Raw genomic sequence first — 7500 nt, 5'->3', positions numbered from 1 at the left:
TCGAGTTATTAGCAAATAATGGACGGATGTGCTACTCCGTCGACAAAACTCTGGAAATTTTTCTAAGTCCCACCGCTAAGAGGAAACTTTTTCCGTATCGGTCCTAGACGATTTTCGACGTGATATCACTGTAATATAGACGGTTTCTAACAATATATATCATAACACCAAACTCGCTACAATTATTATTTATCGAGTTATTAGCAAATAATGGACGGATGTGCTACTCCGTCGGACGTTCGACGAAAATTTTTCTAAGTCCCACCGCCAAGAGGAAACTTTTTCCCTATCGGTCCTAGACGATTTTCGACGTGATATCACTGTAATATAGACAGTTTCTAACAATATATATCATAACACCAAACTCGCTACAATTATTATTTATCGAGTTATTAGCAAATAATGGACGGATGTGCTACTCCGTCGACAAAGCTCTGGAAATTTTTCTAAGTCCCACCGCTAAGAGGAAACTTTTTCCGTATCGGTCCTAGACGATTTTCGACGTGATATCACTGTAATATAGACGGTTTCTAACAATATATATCATAACACCAAACTCGCTACAATTATTATTTATCGAGTTATTAGCAAATAATGGACGGATGTGCTACTCCGTCGGACGTTCGACGAAAATTTTTCTAAGTCCCACCGCCAAGAGGAAACTTTTTCCCTATCGGTCCTAGACGATTTTCGACGTGATATCACTGTAATATAGACGGTTTCTAACAATATATATCATAACACCAAACTCGCTACAATTATTATTTATCGAGTTATTAGCAAATAATGGACGGATGTGCTACTCCGTCGACAAAACTCTGGAAATTTTTCTAAGTCCCACCGCTAAGAGGAAACTTTTTCCGTATCGGTCCTAGACGATTTTCGACGTGATATCACTGTAATATAGACGGTTTCTAACAATATATATCATAACACCAAACTCGCTACAATTATTATTTATCGAGTTATTAGCAAATAATGGACGGATGTGCTACTCCGTCGGACGTTCGACGAAAATTTTTCTAAGTCCCACCGCCAAGAGGAAACTTTTTCCCTATCGGTCCTAGACGATTTTCGACGTGATATCACTGTAATATAGACGGTTTCTAACAATATATATCATAACACCAAACTCGCTACAATTATTATTTATCGAGTTATTAGCAAATAATGGACGGATGTGCTACTCCGTCGACAAAACTCTGGAAATTTTTCTAAGTCCCACCGCTAAGAGGAAACTTTTTCCGTATCGGTCCTAGACGATTTTCGACGTGATATCACTGTAATATAGACGGTTTCTAACAATATATATCATAACACCAAACTCGCTACAATTATTATTTATCGAGTTATTAGCAAATAATGGACGGATGTGCTACTCCGTCGGACGTTCGACGAAAATTTTTCTAAGTCCCACCGCCAAGAGGAAACTTTTTCCCTATCGGTCCTAGACGATTTTCGACGTGATATCACTGTAATATAGACGGTTTCTAACAATATATATCATAACACCAAACTCGCTACAATTATTATTTATCGAGTTATTAGCAAATAATGGACGGATGTGCTACTCCGTCGACAAAGCTCTGGAAATTTTTCTAAGTCCCACCGCTAAGAGGAAACTTTTTCCGTATCGGTCCTAGACGATTTTCGACGTGATATCACTGTAATATAGACGGTTTCTAACAATATATATCATAACACCAAACTCGCTACAATTATTATTTATCGAGTTATTAGCAAATAATGGACGGATGTGCTACTCCGTCGGACGTTCGACGAAAATTTTTCTAAGTCCCACCGCCAAGAGGAAACTTTTTCCCTATCGGTCCTAGACGATTTTCGACGTGATATCACTGTAATATAGACGGTTTCTAACAATATATATCATAACACCAAACTCGCTACAATTATTATTTATCGAGTTATTAGCAAATAATGGACGGATGTGCTACTCCGTCGACAAAACTCTGGAAATTTTTCTAAGTCCCACCGCCAAGAGGAAACTTTTTCCCTATCGGTCCTAGACGATTTTCGACGTGATATCACTGTAATATAGACGGTTTCTAACAATATATATCATAACACCAAACTCGCTACAATTATTATTTATCGAGTTATTAGCAAATAATGGACGGATGTGCTACTCCGTCGACAAAACTCTGGAAATTTTTCTAAGTCCCACCGCTAAGAGGAAACTTTTTCCGTATCGGTCCTAGACGATTTTCGACGTGATATCACTGTAATATAGACGGTTTCTAACAATATATATCATAACACCAAACTCGCTACAATTATTATTTATCGAGTTATTAGCAAATAATGGACGGATGTGCTACTCCGTCGGACGTTCGACGAAAATTTTTCTAAGTCCCACCGCCAAGAGGAAACTTTTTCCCTATCGGTCCTAGACGATTTTCGACGTGATATCACTGTAATATAGACGGTTTCTAACAATATATATCATAACACCAAACTCGCTACAATTATTATTTATCGAGTTATTAGCAAATAATGGACGGATGTGCTACTCCGTCGACAAAACTCTGGAAATTTTTCTAAGTCCCACCGCTAAGAGGAAACTTTTTCCGTATCGGTCCTAGACGATTTTCGACGTGATATCACTGTAATATAGACGGTTTCTAACAATATATATCATAACACCAAACTCGCTACAATTATTATTTATCGAGTTATTAGCAAATAATGGACGGATGTGCTACTCCGTCGACAAAACTCTGGAAATTTTTCTAAGTCCCACCGCTAAGAGGAAACTTTTTCCGTATCGGTCCTAGACGATTTTCGACGTGATATCACTGTAATATAGACGGTTTCTAACAATATATATCATAACACCAAACTCGCTACAATTATTATTTATCGAGTTATTAGCAAATAATGGACGGATGTGCTACTCCGTCGGACGTTCGACGAAAATTTTTCTAAGTCCCACCGCCAAGAGGAAACTTTTTCCCTATCGGTCCTAGACGATTTTCGACGTGATATCACTGTAATATAGACGGTTTCTAACAATATATATCATAACACCAAACTCGCTACAATTATTATTTATCGAGTTATTAGCAAATAATGGACGGATGTGCTACTCCGTCGACAAAACTCTGGAAATTTTTCTAAGTCCCACCGCTAAGAGGAAACTTTTTCCGTATCGGTCCTAGACGATTTTCGACGTGATATCACTGTAATATAGACGGTTTCTAACAATATATATCATAACACCAAACTCGCTACAATTATTATTTATCGAGTTATTAGCAAATAATGGACGGATGTGCTACTCCGTCGGACGTTCGACGAAAATTTTTCTAAGTCCCACCGCCAAGAGGAAACTTTTTCCCTATCGGTCCTAGACGATTTTCGACGTGATATCACTGTAATATAGACGGTTTCTAACAATATATATCATAACACCAAACTCGCTACAATTATTATTTATCGAGTTATTAGCAAATAATGGACGGATGTGCTACTCCGTCGGACGTTCGACGAAAATTTTTCTAAGTCCCACCGCCAAGAGGAAACTTTTTCCCTATCGGTCCTAGACGATTTTCGACGTGATATCACTGTAATATAGACAGTTTCTAACAATATATATCATAACACCAAACTCGCTACAATTATTATTTATCGAGTTATTAGCAAATAATGGACGGATGTGCTACTCCGTCGACAAAGCTCTGGAAATTTTTCTAAGTCCCACCGCTAAGAGGAAACTTTTTCCGTATCGGTCCTAGACGATTTTCGACGTGATATCACTGTAATATAGACGGTTTCTAACAATATATATCATAACACCAAACTCGCTACAATTATTATTTATCGAGTTATTAGCAAATAATGGACGGATGTGCTACTCCGTCGGACGTTCGACGAAAATTTTTCTAAGTCCCACCGCCAAGAGGAAACTTTTTCCCTATCGGTCCTAGACGATTTTCGACGTGATATCACTGTAATATAGACGGTTTCTAACAATATATATCATAACACCAAACTCGCTACAATTATTATTTATCGAGTTATTAGCAAATAATGGACGGATGTGCTACTCCGTCGACAAAACTCTGGAAATTTTTCTAAGTCCCACCGCTAAGAGGAAACTTTTTCCGTATCGGTCCTAGACGATTTTCGACGTGATATCACTGTAATATAGACGGTTTCTAACAATATATATCATAACACCAAACTCGCTACAATTATTATTTATCGAGTTATTAGCAAATAATGGACGGATGTGCTACTCCGTCGGACGTTCGACGAAAATTTTTCTAAGTCCCACCGCCAAGAGGAAACTTTTTCCCTATCGGTCCTAGACGATTTTCGACGTGATATCACTGTAATATAGACGGTTTCTAACAATATATATCATAACACCAAACTCGCTACAATTATTATTTATCGAGTTATTAGCAAATAATGGACGGATGTGCTACTCCGTCGACAAAACTCTGGAAATTTTTCTAAGTCCCACCGCTAAGAGGAAACTTTTTCCGTATCGGTCCTAGACGATTTTCGACGTGATATCACTGTAATATAGACGGTTTCTAACAATATATATCATAACACCAAACTCGCTACAATTATTATTTATCGAGTTATTAGCAAATAATGGACGGATGTGCTACTCCGTCGACAAAACTCTGGAAATTTTTCTAAGTCCCACCGCTAAGAGGAAACTTTTTCCGTATCGGTCCTAGACGATTTTCGACGTGATATCACTGTAATATAGACGGTTTCTAACAATATATATCATAACACCAAACTCGCTACAATTATTATTTATCGAGTTATTAGCAAATAATGGACGGATGTGCTACTCCGTCGGACGTTCGACGAAAATTTTTCTAAGTCCCACCGCCAAGAGGAAACTTTTTCCCTATCGGTCCTAGACGATTTTCGACGTGATATCACTGTAATATAGACGGTTTCTAACAATATATATCATAACACCAAACTCGCTACAATTATTATTTATCGAGTTATTAGCAAATAATGGACGGATGTGCTACTCCGTCGACAAAACTCTGGAAATTTTTCTAAGTCCCACCGCTAAGAGGAAACTTTTTCCGTATCGGTCCTAGACGATTTTCGACGTGATATCACTGTAATATAGACGGTTTCTAACAATATATATCATAACACCAAACTCGCTACAATTATTATTTATCGAGTTATTAGCAAATAATGGACGGATGTGCTACTCCGTCGACAAAACTCTGGAAATTTTTCTAAGTCCCACCGCTAAGAGGAAACTTTTTCCGTATCGGTCCTAGACGATTTTCGACGTGATATCACTGTAATATAGACGGTTTCTAACAATATATATCATAACACCAAACTCGCTACAATTATTATTTATCGAGTTATTAGCAAATAATGGACGGATGTGCTACTCCGTCGGACGTTCGACGAAAATTTTTCTAAGTCCCACCGCCAAGAGGAAACTTTTTCCCTATCGGTCCTAGACGATTTTCGACGTGATATCACTGTAATATAGACGGTTTCTAACAATATATATCATAACACCAAACTCGCTACAATTATTATTTATCGAGTTATTAGCAAATAATGGACGGATGTGCTACTCCGTCGACAAAACTCTGGAAATTTTTCTAAGTCCCACCGCTAAGAGGAAACTTTTTCCGTATCGGTCCTAGACGATTTTCGACGTGATATCACTGTAATATAGACGGTTTCTAACAATATATATCATAACACCAAACTCGCTACAATTATTATTTATCGAGTTATTAGCAAATAATGGACGGATGTGCTACTCCGTCGACAAAACTCTGGAAATTTTTCTAAGTCCCACCGCTAAGAGGAAACTTTTTCCGTATCGGTCCTAGACGATTTTCGACGTGATATCACTGTAATATAGACGGTTTCTAACAATATATATCATAACACCAAACTCGCTACAATTATTATTTATCGAGTTATTAGCAAATAATGGACGGATGTGCTACTCCGTCGGACGTTCGACGAAAATTTTTCTAAGTCCCACCGCCAAGAGGAAACTTTTTCCCTATCGGTCCTGGACGATTTTCGACGTGATATCACTGTAATATAGACGGTTTCTAACAATATATATCATAACACCAAACTCGCTACAATTATTATTTATCGAGTTATTAGCAAATAATGGACGGATGTGCTACTCCGTCGACAAAACTCTGGAAATTTTTCTAAGTCCCACCGCTAAGAGGAAACTTTTTCCGTATCGGTCCTAGACGATTTTCGACGTGATATCACTGTAATATAGACGGTTTCTAACAATATATATCATAACACCAAACTCGCTACAATTATTATTTATCGAGTTATTAGCAAATAATGGACGGATGTGCTACTCCGTCGACAAAACTCTGGAAATTTTTCTAAGTCCCACCGCTAAGAGGAAACTTTTTCCGTATCGGTCCTAGACGATTTTCGACGTGATATCACTGTAATATAGACGGTTTCTAACAATATATATCATAACACCAAACTCGCTACAATTATTATTTATCGAGTTATTAGCAAATAATGGACGGATGTGCTACTCCGTCGGACGTTCGACGAAAATTTTTCTAAGTCCCACCGCCAAGAGGAAACTTTTTCCCTATCGGTCCTAGACGATTTTCGACGTGATATCACTGTAATATAGACGGTTTCTAACAATATATATCATAACACCAAACTCGCTACAATTATTATTTATCGAGTTATTAGCAAATAATGGACGGATGTGCTACTCCGTCGGACGTTCGACGAAAATTTTTCTAAGTCCCACCGCCAAGAGGAAACTTTTTCCCTATCGGTCCTAGACGATTTTCGACGTGATATCACTGTAATATAGACAGTTTCTAACAATATATATCATAACACCAAACTCGCTACAATTATTATTTATCGAGTTATTAGCAAATAATGGACGGATGTGCTACTCCGTCGACAAAGCTCTGGAAATTTTTCTAAGTCCCACCGCTAAGAGGAAACTTTTTCCGTATCGGTCCTAGACGATTTTCGACGTGATATCACTGTAATATAGACGGTTTCTAACAATATATATCATAACACCAAACTCGCTACAATTATTATTTATCGAGTTATTAGCAAATAATGGACGGATGTGCTACTCCGTCGACAAAACTCTGGAAATTTTTCTAAGTCCCACCGCTAAGAGGAAACTTTTTCCGTATCGGTCCTAGACGATTTTCGACGTGATATCACTGTAATATAGACGGTTTCTAACAATATATATCATAACACCAAACTCGCTACAATTATTATTTATCGAGTTATTAGCAAATAATGGACGGATGTGCTACTCCGTCGACAAAACTCTGGAAATTTTTCTAAGTCCCACCGCTAAGAGGAAACTTTTTCCGTATCGGTCCTAGACGATTTTCGACGTGATATCACTGTAATATAGACGGTTTCTAACAATATATATCATAACACCAAACTCGCTACAATTATTATTTATCGAGTTATTAG

Source organism: Halictus rubicundus, unplaced genomic scaffold (assembly GCF_050948215.1).
Source record: "Halictus rubicundus isolate RS-2024b unplaced genomic scaffold, iyHalRubi1_principal scaffold0466, whole genome shotgun sequence".
Lineage (NCBI taxonomy): Eukaryota > Metazoa > Arthropoda > Insecta > Hymenoptera > Halictidae > Halictus > Halictus rubicundus.
The sequence above is the reverse complement of the archived record's forward strand: the minus strand, read 5'-3'. Positions refer to the sequence as shown.